Genomic DNA, 26,456 nt, shown 5'->3' with positions numbered 1-26,456 from the left:
TTGCAAGAGGACAGGTGTCATTTGTTTCTGCTTGGCCAAATGAGAGGTCAAGTCATCCTAAGGTTTATTGTGTTGAACCATCTAATGTTGATAATAAATTGCCAGCCTGATAACATTTTGGTTATTTTTATTAATAAGCAATATGTTAGACCATTAAATTGGCTTTCATATTACAGAATTAAATTTAGCGTGTCTGTGCACATTATACGATTTCTCATTTGCATCTTTCAATCACAGCAGTGCTCCATTGTATTGGAATGCCTAGTGATCAGTGGCTTAGCATTTAGCATACGCTATGGTTCTTTGCAGATGATCACCCTTTAAATGTTTCTTTCCAGGTTTAATAGTTGAAGATGCTCATTTACAGCCTGAACACATGCCCTGTCTTCTCTAACCCTCCATTTCTTTTCAAAGAGCTGTCTTTGAAAATCTTGCTTTAAACTTTTATTTTTCTTTCTCTAAAAGGATTAATCTTTATAGGATTACCTGGAAAAATGTAACGTTGCATTTTAGTATTTAGTTTTTAAAATGCAAGATTCTGAGAGAAAAATCTTTGACCAGACAGCCTTCCAAAGTTTGCCAGTTTGTCCCTCTGGAACGGATTTCTGTGACTCTTTTTCTCTCACTCCCTCCCTCTCTCTCTCTGAGAACAAAGCTGTTCTGTCCCTTCCTGCAAAAATCACATGTTCTCAGGCAAGCTGTATGTTGATACTTTGATGCCTCTTGCAAAAAGCACTCTGCAAAATTCCTGCAAATATTCTGTGTTTTAAAATGTGTGTGCAAGCAGCTCTAGCAATTCCTCCCAAACCATCTCAAAACACTGTCACATCAGATTCCAACATCAGCAGATTTTTCTGAATTTCTTGTGGCAATAATCACATTTTCAACTCAGCTTCTCCCAGTCTGCACTTAACACTCCAGAGCCCACTCTTCACTGTGCTGAAGGGAACAAGGAGGACAGCAAAGAAAGTTTTCAAAGCTTGCAGCTGGAAAAATGAGCTGAAAAACAGCAGACAGAATTTCATGCAGACAAGTACGAAGTATTGCGTTTGGAAGGACAATCCAAGAAAAGACATATACGGTAAATGTTAGGGCACTGATGTGTGCAGTAGAACAGATGGATCTTGGAATACAGATATATAATTCACCAAAAGTGGCATCACAGGTAGAAAGCATTATAAAGAGAGCTTTTGCCATATTGGTCTTCATAAATCAAAGTATTGAGTACATGAGTTGGGATGTCATGTTAAAGTTTTATAAGACATCGATGAGGCCAAATTTGAAGTATTGTGTGCAGTTTTGGTCACCTAACTACAGGAAAGTTTCAGTAAGATAGAAAGAGTGCAGAGAAGATTTACTAGGATGTTGCCTGGACTTCATGAACTGAATTACAGGGAATGGTTAAACAGGTTAGAACTTTATTCCCTGGAGTAAAGAAGAATGAGGAGAGATTTGATAGAGGCATTTAAAATTATGAGAGGGATATACAGAGTAAATGTAGATAGGCTTTTTCCCCTTTGAGGGTAGGTGAGATACAAACCAGAGGACATGGATTAAAAGTGAAAGGCGAAAAGTTTAGGGATAAGATGACAGAGAACTTCATTCAGAGAGCAGTGGGAGTGTGGAACAAGATTCCAGCTGAAGTGTTGAATGTGGGTTCGATTTTAACATTTAAGAGAAATTTGGACAGGTACATTGACGGTAGAGGTATGGATGGCTATGGACTGGGTGCAGATTAGTGGGACAAGGCAAAAAATGATTCAGCACAGACTAGATGGGCCAAAGAGGCATGTTTCTGTGCTGTAATATTCTCTGAGTAATTCACCAAACTTTTCAAATTGGCTGTGAGCCTTGAGGTAACAGTGTGAACACTATCAACATACAGGATGCAGCTGGAACACAACTATTCATTTCTTCTTTGTACTCCTAGACTGCCATTACTGACAGATTGGCATGTCGGTGGTGCCTATTCTTGCCTTTGAAAAAGGCAGACATCAGAATAAAACTCATTCCATACCTTTTCAGAAGGCTGATAAATTCAGATGCTTCTCCATTGAAGCACACTTTTTTAAAAAAAGGTTGGAACGCCAACATATCTATTCAACAGTTCATGGAATTTTTTTTTTGCAGAGAAACAAAATGAAGATGGCACAGAATAAGATGGGTCTCCAACCGTGAAATTGTTTTTTTTATATAAAAAAATTAATGAAAGTTGGGGACAATTTGTCGATGGGTGCAAACAAGATGGCCACTTAGCCATTCCGAAGTATGGTTGGAGTGAGTTGTGGACAAAACCATGAAAAATGGAGGAGTAAATTATACAGTTAAAGGCAGTGATTGAGAAAAGGTAACTACTGTACACATGGAGTCATGCTCGTCCAGGTGATTGCTGATATATTTTCAGAGTCATTTGGAGAAACAGAGGGAGCAATAGTGAAAATGAATGTGGAATTGACAAGGACAGTGTTAATAACTGTCATGTGGACATGGGGCGGGGGGGGGGGGGAAGGAGGAGGAGATGTCCATCAGGGATAGGCTCCTTAAAGATATTGCTCGAGTGAGTTGCATTCAGAATCAGGGAGAAAAATGGCACAGTGGCTCAGATGGTACAGTTGCAGCTCTCCAGAGGTCAATTCTGTCTCCCAGTGTTGACTTTTGGGGCTGATGTAGCAGAGTTTAAATTCTCCTTCTGAGCTTCCTATGGTTCCTCCCACATCCCAAAGACATGTGGGGTGGTAGGTTAACTGACTGCTATGGATTGTCCTTTGTTTAATCTGAGTGAAATTTCTGAGTTTATTCACAGTATAAAACAGGATTAATGCAAATAGATGTTGGTGTGGACTTTTTATGCAAGTGCAAGCCTTTATCACCACATGTGATTTAAGTCATTGTTACAGGTTAAAATACAAACTCACAGTAAATGTAAAATAGTTTGCAGTATTTTACATCATTGTGGTCCCCACCAGTCGTGGTCAACCATGGGTACTGTGCATCTGGTAGTCACTAGTTTGGTGAGCAGAGTCAACTGTGTCTTTGCTGTTTCCAGTGTTTGTCTGACACTACAAGACAAAGTTGGAGTGGCCTCTCCAGGGCAGAGTTGATATGGAGATCTATCTGTTGCCTGTGTAGTGGGACCCGATCCCCATTAATGACAGGTCCAAAGGAAAGACAAAAGTCGATACAGTTTGGTGGCAGCAGCATTGCAGGAATTGCTGTGCTGGTGCTGGGTACAGCAGTCTGCTGTCTTCAGGATTTCAACTCCAGATTTTTCTTCAGCATTTACTCCCAAAGCCTTTCCCATGAGTGGGTATAGCCACAAGATAGAGGAGGTTTCCCTCTCCTAGTTAAGTTACCATCCATGGTTAGTGAGCCCATCTGCTTGGAACCAGTAGCCCACCTTTGCCCCTTTTTCCATGCAGTTAAACAACCGGCAGGCATAAGAACCATACCACATGTGAAGGCCAGGAGGTTAATGTGGTTGTCAGAGGCTGTTTGAGAAGCATGCCATGAAGAGCATTTGTGTAGCACAGAAACGGCCCTTCCAGCCCTCGAGTCCACACCATCCAAATACACCAATACGACCAATTAACCTACAAGGCAGCATGGTTGGTGTGGTGGTTAGAGCAATGCCTTGGCAGTGCCAGTGATCAGGATTAGACTCAAATCCCACTGTCAGTGCAGAGCTTGTACATTCTCCCAGTGTCTGCGTGGGTTTTCTCTGGGGGCTCGGATTTCCTCCCACTGTTCCAAATGTACCAGAGATATAGGTTAATGGGGTATAAATTTCACAGCATAGACCACTGGGCCAAAATGGCTTGTTACCCTGTTGTATGTCTACTTTAAAATTTAATGCTTATGTCTTTGGAATGTGGGACAGAGAAAACCCATGCTGTTATGGGGAGATCATGCAAATTCCTTACAAACAGTACCAAATTCAAACCCAGGTTACTTGTATAACATGTGATAACCACTATGTTAACTGCATCTTCACACAAGATATTATTTATAATGCTTGCATTTATATCATTTTATTTATGACATTTGGTCAGCCTTAGTATTTTTTTTTTTAAATAAAGAGTTCTTGGTTCTGTTGCTTTGAGCACCAGGACCAGTTTTACCACACCCAGACAGGTTCAGGCTGACCCAAAGGAAAAGGTGCAAGAGACCACTTCCAACACTGGAGGGGTAGGAATCCAAAACCAGAATGTTAGTCAAAGACTTGGCCTTTGCTACATTTATGAAGTTACTTTGGACAGAAGTATAAATTGTTCTTGTCCATCTTAGATTGCATAAAAGGAAGTTACAACCTGCTTCAAAAGGGCATCGATCATCCCGGTACCCAAGAAGAGTAGTGCAAGCTGCCTCAACGACTATTGCCCAGTAGCACTAACATCTACTGTGATCAAATGCTGTGAGAGGTCAGTCGTAGCCAGAAATAATATGTAATTCAGTAAAGAACCACAGATTGCCTACTGTCACAATCACCCCACAGCTGTTAAAATATAACTGGTCTCTTGAAGATCTGAAATATTATTGATGGATGCTGCAGAGGAAACATGTTTGTTAATAGCAGTGTGTTATAGGCATTAGAAGTAGTAGGCTCAAGTATGTGCACTCCTGTGTATTTGTGGCAAGTTTGAACACAGTTTAAATTTTGCTGTCGCTAGTCTATTGAGGACTGTTGATATGGCTGGTGTGTGCGCACTCGAAGGGCAGTGGAACAAGACGAGTAAAATTTGCTGAAGCAGCTGCTGACTTAGCTGCAAAAGAGCAACGTATTGAAGATATGAAGGTTGTGGATCTTAAAGAACCAAACCAACAGAAACTAGATACAAGTAGAAAAAAATTCTCATTGCAAGACTGAATGCGGGAAGGGAAGAAGCCAAGGTTTCAGTTGATGGGAATGAAGACATTGCAAAATCATTGCAGAAGATGACAACTCAATTTGAAGACAGCAATGAAGAAATGGCTGAAGATGTGTCACCAAAAGATGACTAGAAGAGGATAAAAAATGCAAAGAATGTACAGTTCAAATTGGAGGAAGTATTAAATTAACATTTGACCTGCAGGAAGAGATACAAGCAGGTGACAATGCATCAAATGTTCAAAGCAGGAGAAACAAATAAAGTTCTTCTTGTTCAAGCTCCAGAGTTTCCAGTACAACATATACAAACATTAAAGCTGAAAAGACCACTCTTCTTGTACGATTAAAAACTTAAGGATTAACGTGTTTAGAAGAATAGGAGGAGCAGCTAAGGAAGATAAGAGATTAAAAAGGAGAAAGGAACAGCTGAAGATGGAAAGAAGCATAGCTGTTAACATGGCTAAAATGGAGATAATAGAAGGCTCAAGATTATCTTGTGTTTAGGGTAAATTATCTAAAGTGAATGATAGTAGGAAGTCATATTTAGAAAATGACCAACAAGTAAGAAAACCATTCAATAAGGCAGATATCTTAGTGTCATGGGTTCAAGATATGCATATACATGGAAATATCCTCCCAGAGCATGATGTTATCAAGCCACATGTATCAGTGGTAACATCCACAGACTGAGCTGTGGCTCAGGTTCAGTCAAAAACTGCAGATCCTTTGGCATTCAAGTCAGGCCACAGAAATATGGGTGAACCTACGCCAGTGAGGTTTCCAAATACCTGCTACAAGTGGTGAACAGAGCAATGAGCCATCATCCATAATCCAATGAAAGTCCTGCATCATTGATCCAGTTAGAGTCTCTCTTTGCCCTAGGAGGTTTAAGCTTTTGATAGACCAACCTTGCATGAAATCTTTTAGATGCAATATTGAAAACGTGTGAAGATACTGGAGATTATATTTATTATTTGGAAATATTCACAGAACAGCCAAAGGAACTTGTAACATGTTGTCAACATATTTACTCAGATGGAGGATTCAACAATGTCTTTACTAGAGCAACATTTTGATAACAAGCATAGAATTGGTTTAACTTGTATGGATAAAACTCTTCAGTGGTCATCAATAAAGCTGAATTATGCAAAAGCTCTACAAACAAACACTTTAAAAGGATGGTGCAATGCCATGGAAGATATTGACATTAGTGAGCTTGTCTGGTAATATGAGAGTCATCTCAGATAAATTCCAGCTGTGGGATATATGGAGAATTTAAGTTGATTTCCAGAAAAAAAAATGATCTAAGAGCTACCCTAAAAGATTTGGTGAATTTCCTTGAATGACAGGTGTACATTGCAACAGATCCAATATATGGAAAATGCCAGAGGCACTTTAATTGGGAACAAAGGAGTAAGGAGGTCCAACTTAAAAGCTTGGTCTGAAAGTGAAAAGGAGTACCTTTGCTGCTACTGTGTCAGTTATAAATAAAGAAAAAGAGAAAATAACTAGGAAAAGGAGAGTTTGCCTTCTGAGAAGAGTTGTCTGTTCTGTCAAATATGGACATGCTTTGTAAATGTTGGAAAAGAAACACAAAAAGATCATTTTCTTAAAGGAAAATGGAGTACATTTGAACTGTGTGTAAAGGGCACATCATGACCCCATGGAGACGTGACCCCCCCCCCCATCCAGCGCAGCTGGATCTTCAGCAGCGTGGACTCGATGCTGTCGACCTCTGCCATCTCGAGTACCTCGACGTTAGGGGTGTGAGCGCTCCAATGGATGTTGAGGATGGAGCGGAGACAACGCTGGTGGAAGCGTTCTAGGAGCCGTAGGTGGTGCCGGTAGAGGACCCATGATTCGGAGCCGAACAGGAGTGTGGTTATGACAACGGCTCTGTATACGCTTATCTTTGTGAGGTTTTTCAGTTGGTTGTTTTTCCAGACTCTTTTGTGTAGTCTTCCAAAGGCGCTATTTGCCTTGGCGAGTCTGTTGTCTATCTCATTGTCGATCCTTGCATCTGATGAAATGGTGCAGCCGAGATAGGTAAACTGGTTGACCGTTTTGAGTTTTGTGTGCCCGATGGAGATGTGGGGGGGCTGGTAGTCATGGTGGGGAGCTGGCTGATGGAGGACCTCAGTTTTCTTCAGGCTGACTTCCAGGCCAAACATTTTGGCAGTTTCCGCAAAGCAGGACGTCAGGCGCTGAAGAGCTGGCTCTGAATGGGCAACTAAAGCGGCATCATCTGCAAAGAGTAGTTCACGGACAAGTTTCTCTTGTGTCTTGGTGTGAGCTTGCAGGCGCCTCAGATTGAAGAGACTGCCATCCGTGCGGTACCGGATGTAAACAGCGTCTTCATTGTTGGGGTCTTTCATGGCTCCAGAATGTCTCCAGAATTCACGTCTCCAGAATGGAGGACCATTGCCTTCCCAAGATCGTATTATATGGCGAGCTCTCCACTGGCCACCGTGACAGAGGTGCACCAAAGAAAAGGTACAAGGACTGCCTAAAGAAATCTCTTGGTGCCTGCCACATTGACCACCGCCAGTGGGCTGATAACGCCTCAAACCGTGCATCTTGGCGCCTCACAGTTTGGCGGGCAGCAGCCTCCTTTGAAGAAGACCGCAGAGCCCACCTCACTGACAAAAGGCAAAGGAGGAAAAACCCAACACCCAACCCCAACCAACCAATTTTCCCTTGCAACCGCTGCAATCGTGTCTGCCTGTCCCGCATCGGACTGGTCAGCCACAAACGAGCCTGCAGCTGACGTGGACTTTTTACCCCCTCCATAAATCTTCGTCCGCGAAGCCAAGCCAAAGAAAGGGCACATCAGTAAAACTATAAATTGACTTAACTGTAATATATGCAGTCAGAGGCATCCTAAAATACTGCATATCCATCAAAGGAACAAGGTATTGGAAAAGGAACAAGCAGAAATAAAGGAAACATCAGAAAACAGTGTTATAATTTTGGTTTGGACAAGTGGTCTTACTGGAACTGGTGTGGATAACTGGAAACTCTTAATAGTGCCTGTACAAGTCAAGACCAAAAATTGGAATGCAATATACGCATGTGTTTCTTGACTCAGATAGTACTGCATCTTTTTTTCATGGTGGAACTGATAAAAACTTAATCCTCAAGGAATGAAGACATAAATTATGTGAAAGCCATGGGATAAGGTCATTGAAACCAGCATCGGTTCAAGCTTAGAGGTTGCTGGATTGCAGGACAAGAATATTTGCGATCTTCCAATTTTATACACGCAGAAGATGATGCTGGTGCACAAAAGAAACATCCCACATCAAAACAATATCCATCGGTTGTTTTGTCTGTGGAGGGTTTATATACCTATAGTTAATTCTGAGGTAGATATGCCGATTGGTTCAGATGTATCAAAGGCTTTGGAAACACTAGATGAAATACAGAGTGTGGGAATGGACCTTATGCCATTAAAACTATGCTTAGATAGACAATCAATGTATCATTAGAAAAAAAATAATGATATTGCTTTGGAACAGTTATAGAGACAAATGATGACAGGATTTTGTTTGTGAAATTTGATGAGTTGTGGGAACACAGACTAAATAAGAAATTCACATCTGAATAAAAACAGAATAATGTGAAAATAAATCAAAGGGATCCAAAACAACATTGAAGGATTATTTTCAGAAAGTGGATGAAAATGAAGCATTTGAAGATGTTGCAAATACTGCTGGTGTAAGTGAATCTGGGGGAGGACTAAAACAAAAGACTGAGAACAAATATGAATAACTTTTGTAGCTAAGATTACAGCAGTCAAGGCCAATGAAAAAATCTTGCAATATTCTGCAAAACTGTTGACACCGAAAATTGCACTGATGGAATAAAGAACCATCTGACTGAAAATTTGGTGTAACTGAGAACAACATGTTGAAAACAGACTTGGAAATGTTTGATAAGAAAGTGAAAAAATAACTGCTGAAGAAATGAATAGTTATTAAGTAGAGATTCTACATTATCAAAATGTAAAGGTTAGAGGAAGAGATTCATCTTTTGAGAGAGATGAAGTCATTGGTTATTAACCCAAAACCGTTGACTAACAAAAACAAACAAGAATGTAATTTGAAGGAAGATAGAGAAATTGCATTGTAGCAATATAAATTCAAACACTTGGTTTACTACAGCAGAGCCAACAGAAATACCAATGCATCACATGATTTTTTTTCCCTTCAGATCAAGTTAATAATTTCTTAGAAGATGAGAGAATTATTTTCTTATCAAAAGAATTGAATGGAGAAAGAGAATTTAATAAAAGGATTTAAATACATCTGTATTTGTGTTTAAAATTGAAATGCATCACAAATAGTGTCTCACTTGGCCTTCAAGTGACTATTTATTGGATTGAAGTTGTTATATCAAAGTCTTGAAAACTTCACTCCATCTGAAGAGCATTCTGGCTGGTTGCATTATGGACCAGTACAGAGGTGTCCATGCTCGGGACAAGAAACTCTCCAGAATGTGGTTAACTCTACCTCCAACATCACAGGCACCAGACTTCACTCCATTGAGGACATCTATAAGAGGTGGTGTCTCAAGAAAACAGAATTGATACTCAAGGACCCCATCTCCCAGGCCATGCCCTCTTCATTCTGCTACAATTGAGGGAAAAAGTTACAGGAGCCTGAAGACAAGCACTCAGTGGCAAAAGGACAGCTTTTCCCTCTGCCATCAGATTCCTGAATTAATCATGAAACATCGACACTGCCTTACTTTGACCCTTCTCTTCTAGCACTAATTTAATTTATTTTACAAGATGGTTTATATAAATGTGTGTACGGTGATGCTGCCATAAGACAACAGGTTTTGACATGTTCATTACAATAAATTTGATTCTGAAGTAAATTTGTTGTAGGCTCCAAAATTTAGTCAGGTTTGCATCATAGGCAAGCTTCACCCAAAGAGATTAGTTAATTAAGCCAAAATGCATGTTTGAACAAGAAATAAAAAATAAAATCAAAGTACCAATGATCAAAAAATTAACAACACAATACTATGTCTAAATAAAATTACAAATTCCATTTTTTTTAACTTTCAAATGTTGGCAGAGTATTGTGAAATCCACTTACCGGCCCATAATGCATCATGTTTAACCTGACATTAGCAAGCTCAAGCTTTGCAATGAGGAATACCATTAATAGCTGCTTAAAACAAAGGGTTGATGCTCATTGAAGTTGAGTGCCTCTTTGCTGTCAGGAAATGCTAGGCCTAGTTCTTAAATGGCACATTTTGTACTCTTCATCATGTTTAAATTAAGCCAGCTGGTCATGGCTGGGGAATCATCTTGTGAGGCATAAAATGAAAATATGCTGAGAAAAGCACTGAAAGTTACTCTCTGCATTTGTGACTGACTACTCAATCTGTTCAATAGCTCCCTTTTAATTGGAAATTATGACTCCAACAGATTGTGTTTTCTCTTGATGCATGCTTAGGGGTGCAATGAGCAAACACTAATCATCACAAACTAAATAACTGCCATTTACAATGATCATTCTAACTTTGGCTGATAAGGAAGAGAATTAACTGAATTCTGGTTTTTATGACACATTGTATTAAGAATGTCATAAACCACTACCTATTGATAATTGAGAAAATCATGTAAACATTCAAAGTAACACACCCTACCCTCTTAATATACACTGATTTGTTTCCTGCAATGTTTACATACATAATTCATGATTTTACTAAGACTGTCTGGGAACACATTCACAAGTTGATCTCTTTGAAGCAATGCACATGCATGCCAGATACACAAAGACAGCCATCATATACTCTCTGTATTAGAGGTTTTGAACACATTCTGCTTTTGCAGGAATCATCATCCCTTCCCCGCACCGCCCCAACATCTCAGAGCAAAGTTCGCAGAATGTGTACGGTCACTTGCTGGAATGCCTGACTAGCCAAATACATGGAGCCTTCCATGCTGTTACGCAGGGCACCTATTAATTACCCAGAGATCTTTCCAAACAGAAAGCCTTCATTCTCTCAATGTCCATGTAGTATTATTGCTAGGAAACATTCCACAATATCAACATGATTGGGACTTTAAAGCAAACTTGGAGGTTGAAAATCTGTCATTATACATTTGTTAGCAGCATAAAAGCACAGATCAATGGAAGCCAATTTAATCTCTTGAGGCTGCATCTCAAATTTACAAAATTATGATGAATCTGTATCTTAACCCCCATTCTTCAGCATTGGTTCCATTCCTCTAAACACCCATGGACTCAAAGAAGCAGCTTAAAACTTTTAATTGACCCTTAGCTTCAATAGCATTTTGTAGTAAAAGTGCTAAATGTCCAGTCTCATTCTGGAAAGATGCATTCCTGACTTTACCCCAGAAAAGCTTCCACCTAATGGAGTAGATTTTCCATACACACTGGAATCACCTGCTTCTGGACCATGCCCTTCCTTTCAATGAGATGTTGGCTGCAGTCTTCCACTGAGAAGACAGTTCCCTACACATCAGCTATTTACAAACTTGCAGTAAGATTCAAGAACTAATGAAGAACAAATATTGAGTCAGAGTTTAAAAGAATAGAAACAGGCCCTTCAACCCAACTTCTCTGACAACCATAGTGTCTGCTCAAGCTATTCCCATCTACCTGCATTCAGCCCACATCCCTTTCAGTCTTTCCTATTCATGTACTTGTCTAAATGTCTTTTAAGCATTACATTTGAACCTCCCTTTATCACTTCATCTGGCTGCTTGCTCTATATCCCCCACAATCCTCTGTGGGGGGGTAGGGGTTGGGAAGGCCCATCAGGTCTTTTTTAGGTCCTTCATCTTAAAGATACTCCTCAGCTTTTAGATTCTGCTAGTCTAGGAAAAAAGACCATGTCAATTTACTTAATGCCCCTCATGATTTTATAAAGCTCTACATTACCCCTCAATCTCCTATCTCCTCCTCAATGAGAAATGTCCCAACCTCTTCCTGCATTTCAAGCCTGCCAGTCATACATATGGATTTCATATACACATGCATACATACACATATACATTTAACAGGTGCCATAATCCCCCTTGTTCAACTGTAATATTGACACCTGATTTTCCCTTCCCTCTGATTGTAGATGAAAACATTATTATGGTCAGTACCTCCTAATTTCTCCTTTACTTCAAGTTCCCTTTTCAAGCCAGTTCATTACATAACATTAAATTCAGAATTGCTCTAGCACAAGTTGATCTAAGAACCCATCTTGGAGGCATTCCAAAAACTCCCTTTCTTGGGGTCCAGTACAAACCCATTTTTCCCAGTCTACTTGCATGTTGAAATCCACTATTACAATCATAGCACTACTTTTGCAACATGCCAATTTTAACTCTTGATTCAACTTGCACCCTATATCCAGGCTACTGTTTGGGAGCCTATAGGTAACTCCCATTAGGGAGTTTTTGCCCTAACAATTTCTCCATTCTATCTATACTGACTATATCTTCTGATTCGATGTCACCCCTCACGAGGGACTGAATTTCATTTTTCTTCAACAGAGCCACCCCATCCCCTCTACCCACCTGTCTGTCTTTTCAATAGGAAGTATCCTTGAATATTCATTTCCAAGCCCTGGTCCTCTTGCAACCATGTCTGTTATTCCTACAACATCATACTCGCCAATTTCCAACTGAGCCTCAAGTTCATCCATTTAATTTCTTATACTTCATGCATTCATAAATAACACTTAATCCATTACTCCCCTCCCCTTTCACATCAATTGCTATTGCATTTGGCTGATTCCCTTCCTGAGCTTTCTTCCCCACGAATTCTGTTGTCTTAACTATTCTTATTCTCACTTTCCCTTTAACACCATTATATTTCCAGTTCATCTTTCCCTACCCCCCCCTCCCTATTACTTAGTTCAAACACATCTGTGTATCAATGGCAAATCTGCCTGCTAGAATGCTGATCCCCTGCCTGTTAAGGTGCAACCCCTCCCCCTGTACAATTCATCCTTACCCCAAAACAGATCCCAGTGGTCTAAGAATCCAAAACCCTGCTCCGCACACCACAGCCACACATTCAGATCCCCTTTCTCCTACTTTCACCAGCACGAGGAGCCAGAAGCAAACCAGAGATGACCACACTGGAGGTCCTGCTTTTCAGCCTTCTTCCAAGTTCTCTCAAGTCACACTGCATCTGTTCACTTTCAAGGATGCCCTGCAATGCTGGATCCTGGCACCAGGTAGGCAATACTATCCTTAAATCCCACCTGTTGCCACAGACCCCTTTCTGTACTTCTCACCATGGAGTTCCCTACTTCCGCAGCTCTGCCTGACATCTGTCTCCTCAGCTTTGTTTCAGCAAACATTTTTGACTCACAGACCTGTCCACCTCTCAGACTGGCAGTGCCTTCTGTCCCAACAGCTTCCAAGAGGGTGAACTAGTTTTCAAAAGGTACATCCCCAGGGTCTTCTGAACTGCAAGCAGCCATCCCTCATCACCCCTCTTCCCTTCTCTAGAATCTTTGTTGTAACAATCTCACTGTAGGTCCTATCCAGAAAACAAATTTTTCCCAAATGAATCTGAGGTTATCTAATTGCTTCTCCAGTGCCCCAACACAGTCCTTTAGGAGCTGAACCTAGACATAGTTTCCACATTTTGTAGCAGCCAGAGGCACCCACCAGTATTCCTGACCTCCCACATCATGCAAGCATCACATTGAATCACTTTACCTGTCATTTCTTCACCACTTCTCACCCTCCCCAACTGTGGCATAATCTTCTCCCTACCAAAGCATCTTGAGCCAACACCTCAGAGCTCCTGTGCCACTCACACACAATGGATTCCTCACTAGCTTCTCCTTTAGCAACCCCTCCTTTTATTGATCCCTGGCCAATTACCCAATTACTCAATTCCATAAATCAACATTCTGCTTAACCCTTTACAAAAATCTTCTCACCACACAAAGGAACCTTCTCTGACTTTCCCCTGATTGAAACTTAAAAGGCCCTAGTCCAGAATATGCTCCCTTTTCAAACTTTACAAAAATCTTCCATCACCACACAAGGCACCTCCCCTCCTATGACTGAAACTCAAACTCTGATTGTGTGTGTGTGTGTGTGTGTGTGTGTGAGAGACACACACACACACCCTCTTTAATCTGGCGACATTGAGACCTTGCCATTGCGGACCACAGAAAATAATGGAAAACAGAAATTGACCACTAAGGGAACCCCCTATGTAAACATATCAAAGGCAGAACAAAGCTTAAAACAGAAAGTAATACTGTGGTGCGGCACCGTTAGCACAATGCCTTTACAATACTAGCAACGCTAGCAATCCTAACTGTCTGTGAGGAATTTGTACTAATGGCAACAGATTCAAATGCGCCAGACCATGGGAGTTGCTGTACCACAGAGCACCAGATAAGTGAGGTACAATTTAATGCTCTGAAAATGTAAGCATTTAAAATAGTTATGTACAGCTAAACTATCTCCCTCCCATTCTCCTGGCTGTTGTTTGTTTCACTAAGCCATTTCAGATAGCCAAAAAGTTGAGATGAAAAGGCAGAGAAGCTCCGCCAAAACACATAATCACTTACCTTTCTGAATGTGCGGAGGCTGTCTCCAAGTCGCATATTCCAACCCCTCTCTGAGAGGGGTAATGTCCGTAGCATAGATCCTCCGCCGATCAATCCGAATGTACAGCCATGCTAAGCAGGCTGTTTAGGGGCAGGCTGATGATGCCGTCAGCCCACAGCCCATCTACCCACTCATTCCTCTCCCTCCGTCAGGGGTGGTGGGGAGCCCTCGGGGCAGTCGGTACCGGTGGTTCAGCGGGTACCGGCAGGGCAGCGGGGACGGTGGGGCAGCGGGGGGCAGCCAGTGCAGGCTGGGACAGACACACTGGGCTTCTTTGGCCTTCGGGGCCGCTCTCTGCTGCTCAAAATACGACAGAGCAATGGCCGTCTTCCCTACCCATTACCCCCATGCAGCTGGAACTGTTCTGGGAACTATAGAGTGGTTTCAGCTGCATAGAGAATTATGGGTAGGGAAGATGGCCACATTGCTCTGCCGCATATTGATGACAGGGGGCGATACAGCACCAGTCTCCCTCACCTCCGTCGGATCCGGAAGGCGCTATGAGGCGCCTCTGGATATGAATGGGATGCTGGAGCACCCTTTTAGGGCTGCTGCCTGAAAGGTAAGTTGCCATTTTTCTATCTGGTCTCAAGGGAGAGGCCCGATATGAAATGGCCTAATAATTCACTGCTTTCATTTGGCATGGACTCCTTGGTCTGACTAATAAATAGCAATGGACCAAAACAAGCAAGTAAATCATCAACCTCATCTCTGGTCCCATTCTGTCAATCCTGTCGGATCTAGCCCACCAGGTTCTTGCTTAGTTGATGAATCTCCTCCTCTCCCCAACACTTTAGTGATGCTTTAACTAATTTTCCCTTCACGAGGAATCATTGTTTATCAAAGGTAATAATAATATAACTCTATTTTACACAGATCTCATGGTGAGATTTTATTTCTGGTTATTGGCAGCGCATAAACTTTGACAATCCCCTAAATTTTCATTATTACAGCAATGTCTTATCATTCTGATTATATTTGTTAACAGCTGTCATTAAAAGATACACATCTAATCAATGAGTTACAATAAAGAGTTGTGTAGCTTAAGGTTTAATGACTTTACCATTGTTAGTTTATTTTGAACATCATCATGTGGCAAGGTGATTGTTAACGGCAAGGTTAGATCTTTGAAACTCCAAAACTACTTATGCACTGTTGAAAAATTCTGATTATATATTGCTATGTTGCTTTGTAATGGTTATGGAACACTGTAGCCTGCAGTGCAGGTTTTGTAAGCACATTTACAAGAAAGATGATAGCATTGTAGCTAAATGTGTATGGAAAGGATTGAAAATTTTTATGGTTGATGGTCTTTTGATCAAATATTTTGCAAAGGAGCTGTAACAATGCTTGGAGACATCTGAAATTGAAGCTGAGATTTCGTAGCTCCCATACACATGACAATGTGCTTGCAAATTATAATTTTTAATATCAAAATCTGTGCTACTATTAACTTTAAAGCAGTTTTCCAGATTTTGACACTAGATACAGAAGTAAATTAGGACCTCATTGATTACATAATTAGCTGGGAACTGAAATGCATGAAAAAAGGTTTTTAGAATTTTTTTTAACCGAGTCATGATGAATGTATTCTACTTTAATTTGAGGCTGGGGTTGGAGGAGGGTGAAGCTATACCTGGGGACATCTCATCTTGGCCACACAATACTGGTGATCCACCAGCGGCTGTGATGCAGCTCTCAGAGACTGATGGTGCTGGCACCATTTTCCACTGCCCTCATTCTCCTCTGGCATTGACATTATTGTAGGTTTCACACTGCTCCTTGCCAGGCTCTATTGAGGTGTACCACTTCTCTTCTGGTGCTTAATCTATTGAAGGTTCTGTCCCATTGATACCTAAATAATGGAGAACCCTGCAAACCACGATATACAAGGAGTCTAGGCTGGGTAAGTACTGCAACGTGTCTTGCGACTGATGTCTGTAAAATCTCAGCTTTAGTGTTTCCACGAGGTTGCACATCTTACAACTCTGTTCATCTTGAGAATCTGGAGCCCTTATTGGTTTGAGGAGTAATGGCTGACATTGACACCTCTTGCTTCTTAATATCCATCGATGCAAAAGATTCTCTTTCCCTTGTAACAGTGGTAAACTAAGTTACATAAAGAGGCTATGTGTGCTGATTAGTACGCAGGCTTTGATTGCTATTGCATTCATCTTGTGTTTGACTATTACATGGAAGATGAGGGAATAGAAGCCTTTTCTGCTCAGAAAGAGCTCTGGGTTATTAATGAATGCCCCAAGCAGAACTCAAATGCAGTATGCAGGGCTCTATATATTTGTCAAATCAGGCATTCTAGCAAATGAGTGTGCACATTCTGCAATCCGTCCTCTAAGATGTTGGGGAAAAAAGCATTCTTGCTCCAAGATCCCTCTAGTATAGAGAATTTTTTTTAAAAAAGCTATGTGAATTTGATCCTGCTCCTGCTCTGGTCTTCAGAGATCCTGTTATGAATTAATCTGTCTGAAAACTTATCTTGGGTAATGTTGTGGGACACAGACATTGAGAATCCCTCTGAGATCTCCTTGCATGCCTGAGTGGGGACAGAAGGAAATAAAGATAAGGGAATAATTAACAGAACTGAAGAAAGTCATTTTTAAAAAAAAAACATTTGTCCTAATCCACGAGTCTAGCGGTTAGTTTCTGTAAAAATAAATGTAGGGTGTTATTGATGGTGACTGGCATCAATCACACGAGACAGAGTGCAAGTTAAATGCTAGTTTTAAAAGGCTAATATATACAGCTAGGTCGTGCCTCTGTGCAAGCCTAGGTCAGAATGGATGAGAATGAGCTGCAATCAGCTTATATATACAAGGTCATCAGGTGGTGGCCCTTGGTGACCTAGTGGTGTAATAACATATCACCACATTCCCCCCACAAAGGATTTTGACCTCCCCCCCTCACCGTATGTTCATAAGTCCAGTATCTGACAGGCTTTCCTTTTTCTCCTGGACCTTTGGGGTATTGGGGCAGGAGGGAGTGCAAGGTATTAAGGGCAGAGGGTCCTGACATTGGTTGGAAGTATGCTGAGGTGGTGTAGGGCTTCCCGTCGGTTGCAGGGTGGGAGTATGCTGAGGGGGTATAGGGTTTTCCGTACGAGTACTGGTTGTTGGGGGTGTATTGTTCGGTGGGGTCCTTTGGGGTGACGTGATGGTTGGTTGTCCTAGTGTCTGTCGTCCTTCATGCTGATCCGTAGGGGTCTGTAACTCTCCGTTGTTGTTCACGATCCCTTCATGCTGATCCGTAGGGGTCTGCGACTCTCCCTTGTTGTCCACGATCCCTTCATGCTGATCCATAGGGGTCTGCGACTCTCCTGATTCAGTGGCTGGCTGGGAGGGGGGTGTGCATACCAAGCCTGATCCCTTCCCCACACAGCCACTCAGTCCTGGGGAAGCATGTGCCCCCTCTGGGGAATTGGGGTTAGCTGGGGTTGTCTCGGGGATAGCAACCCATCCCCGCAGTCCTGGTGGTAGATCGTGATCAGGAGGGTGACTTGCCACACGCCTTCTCCCAGCGCTTGTTGTGATCCTTGATTATAAATCAGGAACCCGGGGGTTTGCATGGCCGGGTCCGGTTTCAGTGAATTAATTAACAGGCGGGACTCTTGGTCGCTCTTTTCCTTCTCCGGGTTACTTCTGTCCATCTTGTAGTCCCTCTCTCCCCCGCAATTTCGGTCCCGCAGCTCTCCATCTGGTCCATACTCGGTTGCACGTGCGTGGGACCCATCTCCATTTCCAGGTCCTTAAATTGGGTTTCGGTGGAATTGGGAGTATGGGTGAGGGCAGAAGTAGCTTCCAATCTGGTTATATGTTAGTCTATTAAATTGATGGTGACTGGCATCAATCACAAGAGACAGAGTGCAAGTTAAACGCCAGTTTTAATAGGCTAATATATACAGCTGGGTCTTGCCTCTGTGCAAGCCTAGGTCAGAATGGAGGCTAATGAACTACGATCGACTTATATATACAAGGTCATCAGGTGGTGGCCCTTGGTAACCTAGTGATATAATAGCATATCACCATAGTTATGTGTGGGATTTTTGGTAACCCTGTGTGTGGACTACCCCATGTTAGAAGGAATGGATGAGGCCTGTATCGCTATGCTTTTGGCTTATTTAATATTGTAGCTAGTAATACAACATTTCTTTATGTAAAAGGATACTTTCCTCCTTGTGTCCTGTTTCATTTGTACATGATCTGAGTAATTTAAGTTGCACATGAATCACTTCAGTTGAAATGAGCTATTTGTAAAAAAGGAACATGAGTTGCTGTAATGAAAAACAGGGAAAGAAAAATTGCAGAGATACTTTAAACTGTTGTATTCCGTGAATATATGCTCTCTGTAGATGTTTAATGTTGTGTTCAACCTGGTATCAATGGCATATCAACCCAAGTTTACCCGATGTCTCTCCTTCACTCATACCCTCTAAACCAGGCAACGTCCTAATAAACCTCATCTATATCTTTTCCAAAGCCTCCATGTTCTTCCTGTAATGGAGTAACCAGAATTGCACAAAGTATTCGATGTGTAACTTGACCAGATTTTTCAATAACTGTGACATAACCTCCTTACTTTTATACTCAATGTTCTGCCTAAAGAAGCCAGGCTCTTAACCTCCCTATTTACTTGTGTGGCCACTTTCAAGGTGCTATGGACCCCAGACTCTTCTGCACATCGATTCTTTTTAGAGCCTTTTCCATCCCTTTACATTTGACCTCCCAAAATGTAGCTCCTCACACTTGTCTGCTATAAGCTTCATCTACCAATGACCCCCACCTACTTTTACATCCATTTATATGTATCACAAACAAACAGGCTTCCCAACACCAATCTCTGTGAAAAACACTACTGATCACAGGCCTCCAGCCCAAATAACAGCCTTTCACCACTTCATACTTCAAATCTACAGTATGACAACTGGATTTTGACCTCTGTCAAAGGCAATTGTTCCTTTTTATTACCTCTATGTAAGCCTCTCGTAATTTTTTACACCTGTTCCTCACTTTGCACCCTCTTTGCCCTATAATGATTCATGTAACAAATCAAAATATTAGGTTCCAGGCAAAACCATGCTTGAAGTTGATTTGACATGCTCAAAATGTCTGTTGATCTGATGTTCCATTATACTGTCACCAGTAGCTTATTCCTGGTGTAAATAAAGTATTCCTTGTCACATTCTGTATGTTCTCAGTGAGTCATGGTATATCAAATGTCTTTGAGCTATTTCCATTGCCCGGTATATGCCATCATCTATCTTGGCAACATGCACTGACTTCTGACTTGTAAAGACGATGCAAACTATTGATGCGCAGTGAGAAGCTGGTGCTAGATCGTGCAGAATCTCTCACGGCTCACACCTAACCCACCGGCAGATCACAGGTCAGCAATCCCTCTGCTCTAAACTTCACGAACCATCCAAATCCCTGCCTCCTGTCTGTTCCAGAGGCGGACCTGATCTCCAGGCACCCAAGTCGTACTTTGTAAGAACCGCTAAACTTTCATCTCACAAATAAAGAGGATTCACACCGTTCAGCTCAGCAAACAATGTTGCGTCATTTATTCTCCATTTTCAACCCTTCTCTGCCACGCCACTGCTCTGGCCAATTCGTTCCTTCCCCACAGATGACCACAACATTTCCTATGCTCCCATTGTTAGCCCTTGTATGCTCATTTGCAAACTTGAATGTCTAAAGAATGTCCTTGTTAGACTCACAGCATATTCATTAAAGAGTTATTCCGAGTACATGTTAAGAATTTTTCATCTTCTATGCATTTTACTCTGTTACAACCCCACTTGAAGCCCCCTGCCATTATTCTTTTACTATCTTTAGACTTTTCTGAAGCGAGCCCACAAAAAGGTGGCATTGCTGGAGCTGCCGTAATGGTAGGACTGCTGCTAGTGAAGACCTGGGAGAACAGAAAGTGGAAATACAGCTCTGCTTCCCAGGGTCCTACTGCTTGGTCCTGATGCCAAGAGCTCCTTACAGGCTTTAAATGACCCATTAAAGGAGCTGACGTTTTACCACAGGTTTGTGCCAAGATGTTGTCACATGTGCCTGGCAGCATAACACAAGGGGCTGCAGACTCCAGGGGGGAGCAGAAGACCAGAAATGGGGAGAACATCCTTCGTTGAAAAGGAGAAGCATAGGAGATGACCTTAAAGGATGGTGACCATGGCAGTAGACCAGTGAATAGCTCAGTGTCTGAAGGACTCACACTGGTTGTGGGTTGCTAGAGACTGGTTCATGGGAACCAGCTATCTGAACTGGAATTTGAGTGAGTGCTGAGGGCAAGATGAGCTCCTGAAGCACCTTGGGTGCTGAAGGCTTCCTGATTGTATCATAGATTAGGATCTGGAGCTTGGGTTGATAATGCTTTGAACTGGAGCAGGATCAGAGGCAGTTTGGATCTAAATGGGGAGCATTAGAGTTACCATGGTGACATTGGGGGTAGGGCATACACTTTGGGTGCTGAAAGCTTCCTGATTGTATCATAGGTTAGGATCTGGAGCTTGGGTTGATAATGCTTTGAACTGGAGCAGGGTCAGTGGCAGTTTGGATCTAAATGGGGGGCATTAGGGTAACCATGGTGATGGTGGGGGTGGGGCATACACTACCATTGGAGAACTCACTCAGATGGGGGGGAAGGGTGCCTTACCATATCTGCCATGACCTCCTCCGTCTGCTGTACCATCACATTTCCCCCTCCCTCCAGCGTTTCAGACAAATGCATGGTTTCATTTTGGTGAGTGAATATAGTTAAGGGCAATTAAAAATGACTAATGCTGCTGTAGTGAAACAACAAAAATGTATTGCTTTTCTGCAGAAAACAGATAAATTGGGAAAAAAAAAATCAGCTGTATATCAAACTGTGACATATTCAGTTATTTCTCTCTGTTGGATGTGCCAAGAGTAACATGAGTGCTTGTAATAAATTGCATCTCCTCCAATGCCATTACCAGCAACCTCTAATGACACTACTGCTGGGGTCTCTGCACCTGGACCTACAGCTTAAAGACCTACAAATTTGGGTTCAAGCCATACTCTTGCTGCAGGAGACCATGGGAAAAAAGCTATTTTCGAAAGAAACCATTTTGTGCTTCACATGTACTTATCATCCTCTCAATGCTATAAATAAGATGAATGTTGAACCTCAACCAAACATAAACTTTATTCACAATAAAGTGAACAAAAAAGAAAACGGTCCAAAGTTCTGTATTCATAAATTTCCATCACTGTATATTGTTACATTCATTTTTATTTACACCATTACCACCACTGTGGCATCATCTAACCACACACAACCTGCTGATAAGAAGACTGCCATCAACCACCAACACCAGTTCCAGTTTAAAAACATGCTGCAAAGTCTCTCTCTTTCACACACATACATGCTATGCTGCACGCGTCATTAGAACATCATTTGAAATAGACTATATACTCCACTCTACCGAATAAATGTAGACAGACTGTAGCGCAAATAAAAGCTCCCACAACTGGAGGCACCCTACCCCCCCATCTGAGTGAGTTCTCCAATGGTAGTGTATGCCCCACCCCCCACCATCACCATGGTTTTTATTAGCTTATAACTATGGGTAGGGTCTCACAGTAGTCTTCGGAAGGGTTCTGGGTTTAGGTGAGAAACCAGGGTTATATGTGAGCAGATGGAGGCAGAGCCAGCCATCAGCACAACACCCGACCAGTGAATCCCAGTTCATGGCACAGAACCAAAAAAACATTCAATATTTTGCGTAAATGATCGTGAAGGCCAAGGCTGGTATCATAAAATGAATTAAAAGCATGGCTTAGCTTGAAAAGAGTTGCAGGCAGCGAGTGTTGGTGCTGAATCTCCTAACAATGGTGTCCTTCCACTCATTTGTGCATTTTTGGGTTAATAATACATTTCTCAGAGTGGAGAAGGAATTCTCCCACATTGCTGTGGAGGCGCTAATGTCAAGGCATGTTTGAAAGCAATCAGTACACTGGACATTCTGATCAGATGTGTGCGATACTTTGAGAGGATGTGCTGTGTAGTTCAATCCCCCTTGATTGGCTGTGATTGTTTTTATGAGCTGAAAAACTGTTTAGCAACTTTGCACTCTGTCTCGATTATAGGCTATCATGACAGGACCATAATATGCTTCAGAGCCTTTTCATCAAGAAATATATCACTTTCTGGATTCAGTGCAACAAGTGCACTAGCCAAATGTGAATTGCGCTCGCTGAATCTATCGATCTCTCCAAGCACTGAATCAATAGTATTGTAGCGGGTATGCTTGGAGGGAGTGGGCAGAACCAGCGCTAACAGCTAATAGCCAGGCACAACAGCTTCCTATCTACTGGCAACGAACCACTACAACCATGAGGCCTAGTGACTCAGCAGCACCTGTATGTCTACTAAGAAGCCCTGGCCTACTCAACATAGCTATGTCATGAGGTTGTTAGCACTTCAGATGTCATGACGCCAGGTCACATGTTGTTTGTCTCTATTAAGCCTGATAACTCTTCTCTTCACTGGCTGATAACTTCAGGTGTGGGTCTCGTTATTTCAACATGATGCCGTCGGAGCACAAAGATCATCCACCACAGTGTTGTAGTACAGTCTCTGAAGTTCTGTTTATCATCATCATTCCTGTTTCCTCTAGTTCCCATAACGACATAATCATCCATAATCGTGTTCGCCTTTCATCTCTGTTTGGTGATCATGTGTCTCAGTGATACACTAGAAGCTGTGGCCATGTCCCACATCTTACTAAACTCCTTGTCACAACAGAGTTTCTGTACACAACTTGTTGGATTAGCCACAAAATTTAAACCTGTCATGAAGTCAGTGTCCTCCTGTTGTAGAAGCCGGTTTGCTGGATCCAACAGGGCAAGAACTGTATGCAGTAGCTTGGCAATGAATGAGAAACAGGGATTGGTCATCTCACGCAGCAGGCCCACAGCCTCTATTCATACCTCTGTGCTATAGACAGGCACAGAGTCAATCCCACTAGTCAAAAGAGATGTTATGTCATGAAAGGATTTTAAAATGACTGACACAGTGGCAATATCTCCCATCCATCTCTGTTCCCGAAGGTGTTTAAGAAGAACACCCTTATCATGCACTACAGTTTTGGGTTTCCTGCAGAATTTGTAGAGGACATCACATACATAAAAAGGTCCAATACAGCTTTCTCTGTTGACATTGCATGTACTACCACCGAGTGTAGCTGGTGGCTAAGACAGTGTACATAAGGTATCTCGTGACCTAGTTTCTCTTGCAGTAGCTTCTGGACACTACCATGCTTCCCAGAGATCAGAACATCCCAACAAATACCTGGCTTAGAATTTTTGATGTGTCCAGTCCAACTTCATTTGGCTCTGACAAAATGGTGTGTGCTAATGTCTGTGTGTCACCTTTGTCAGCTGTTGCTATGGTTAGCAGTTTCTCTGTGACCTCATGTAACCCCTTTACAAATTGATTGACAATTGATATATTTTCACATCCAGTGGGGTCACAGGTTCTGCCTACTTCCTCCACTATAGCCCTAACATCACACTGCTGAGTGTACTTGTGAGTTCATTTTGCATGTCATGACAGTTGTACGTGCCATTACGAGGGATCGTTTTCACAACCTCAGCCAATTAAAAGCCTTTTTTTAAGTGCATAGTCCAGTAAAGAGAGGAAAAGTGCACTTCCCTGCTCTGATAAGTTATTAAGAGCCTCTATCTTCCCTCAAAAAGTCAACTGGTTTTTCGACAAAAATCCGAGAACATCGATGAGAGAGGAAAGATAATACTTGTTCTTTCATAATTGTTCTGCGTTGACAAGTGTTGAAATCTCCTTTCCAGTATTAACACGCTTCTCCTGCGCCTTCCACAGAGATGTGTGTTGTGTATTTGACCTTTAGGAATTAACATTATACTGGAGGAGAGGTAATCATGTCTTTATTCTTTAATATGCCACCACACACTGAAACACTCCCTACCATGTAACTCCACATATCTGACATCACGCATGCATGTTCCCATACACAACACTCTTCCCCCTCAAAAAAATGGTTTGTACTTACTGGCAAACAAACATTAAATTTAATGTTGCTGACATTACAGAAAATTTAACGATGTCTTCCACAGGTACAGTGACTATAGAACATACAAGTCTTTAAGTCAGCAGATCACAGTCTTTGAGATGCCCTTCATAAATCTTCAAGTCACTGCGCCTAGTCTTCTAAATACCACAAGGTATGCTCGTCAGGCCAATGGGCTGGATAATTGGATTGACTGCTCTCTACTTCATTTGCCCATCCACACTTCATGAGATGAAGCAAAGGGACTGTTCTTTTGCACCATAGGACGTTGTTTATGCTTATTCTTCTGAACCACCTCAGCCTTATTTTGTCAGAGCTTGAAGTACTGTTAGTTTTTTCCAGATGATCCTGATTCTTTGGTAAAACTCACATCATGGAGACCTGTTCACAGGCACTTGATGAGTTGATTCCAAGTGTCGACGTTTTGCAGATTGTACTTCAAGTGGACTGGACAATTCATCAATCTTGCTTGCAGCCTCAGGTTCAGAGCACCCAAAGTCCAGTTCTTGCGTGAACTGTCCAAGATTTTCTTTCAGCTCGTTTTTTGATCATCCTCACCATTGTCTTCATTCAGTTGACTTCTTTCTGGTGTCTTTATCTTCCCATTTCAAGACCCCATCTCATTTCAACATTTTTATTTTGAACATCACCCTCAGTCGATCATTTGTCAGTTGGTAACAGGTGTGCATGAAATGAAAGTTATCAAGTCTTCCAGACAAGTTCGGACCGACTCAATATCCTGAAATGCCTTCTCCATCAACTCAGATTTGATTGTCTGCTGTTTTACCACAAATTCTAATTATGTATTCTCTACCTCCAATCACTGAATACGCACTTTGAGTTTCTTTGTAGCTTCCTTTTCTTGCGAAGAGGCAGAGAAAGCTTTTTGAATTTTCTGCGAAGTAGCAATTTGATCATATTCTTTGTCAAATAAAGCATTCTCCAATTTATTTCAGATTGAATGTTCAATTTGTTGTTTTCCTGAGATTCCTGTACAGGTAAATTAATTTTCAATTTCTGTATCTCTATTTTTTTCATTTTCCATTTTATTGCGTGAGTGTGTGATTATTTCCAAAGAAGCCTATGATTTCACGGCTTTACTTAGTTTTTCATTTTCCATATTCTTCAAGATTTTGTTGATCTCTGGCAGAGGGAGGTTGCTCTTAGTATCGAATATTTCTGCTCCTTATTCCTTGATTTCCAGCATCTTCAATGATTCAATAAACCAATTCTCCTGATTGTCAGATCCCTTAATTTTGATTGCAGTTTGGGAAAACTTTATGTGGTAAAGTGCCCCTCAACAAGTCTAGCTGGCCTATAGGGAGAAGCCTAGTGATGACCATTGCTCTCTTCTGCGGTTCAACCTGTGGCATGTAAATCTGAATAACTTGGTCTGTGATTCCCTGTGGAAACTGCTAGCACAATTCCAAAATCCTAGTTTCCAATGCTACAGGATCAGGAGCTTCTTGCTTAACTTTCACATCAACTTTTTCCTCCATTTTAATCTCAATCATTTGTGCAACATTCTCTTCATTTCATCCTTTGGTGCTAGAACCCTCTCCAGCATCTCCCAGAGCTCCTCTTTTTCTTTTCCCATTGGTGATTTATTAGTCTCTAGTTGCTGCAGATGATAATTAAGTTTCTCTTCACAAATTCCCAGACTCTGCTTTTTGAAAGCACGAGTTTTCAGCTCTTCAGCCTCTGCATTCAGTGTGTTATGCTGAGACATCACTTTCTGTAGTTCCCCCTTTTATCACCATTTCTGCCTTTTTCATTCTCTACATGCCTTATCCTGTCTGCCTTAAGTCCCCTGAAGACATTAAATTCTTTGAATTTCTTTTGTTTCTTCAAATTCTGCCATTCTGTGTTCCTTTTCTTCATTAAGT

At 41.7% G+C, this 26,456-nt stretch overlaps 1 long non-coding RNA gene and 1 pseudogene across 3 annotated transcripts in view; both read right to left on the bottom strand.

Annotated features, from left to right (window-relative positions):
• Positions 1-23,892, bottom strand: part of LOC138765098 (uncharacterized) — a 98,465-nt gene extending 74,573 nt beyond the window's left edge. For all 3 annotated transcript variants that reach the window (XR_011358478.1, XR_011358485.1, XR_011358489.1), the window contains exons 1-2: positions 23,817-23,892; positions 18,660-18,765 (exon numbers count right to left, since the gene is read on the bottom strand). This is a non-coding gene — a long non-coding RNA (uncharacterized lncRNA). The remainder of the gene's footprint in view (positions 1-18,659; positions 18,766-23,816) is intronic.
• Positions 23,893-24,655: 763 nt separating this feature from the next.
• On the bottom strand, positions 24,656-26,200 carry LOC138765050 (DNA-directed RNA polymerase III subunit RPC6-like; annotated as a pseudogene).
• Between the last annotated feature and the right edge of the window lie 256 nt (positions 26,201-26,456).

The sequence above is a fragment of the Narcine bancroftii genome, chromosome 1 (assembly GCF_036971445.1).
Source record: "Narcine bancroftii isolate sNarBan1 chromosome 1, sNarBan1.hap1, whole genome shotgun sequence".
NCBI classification, from domain to species: domain Eukaryota; kingdom Metazoa; phylum Chordata; class Chondrichthyes; order Torpediniformes; family Narcinidae; genus Narcine; species Narcine bancroftii.
This window is presented reverse-complemented; position numbering and strand designations above follow the sequence as displayed.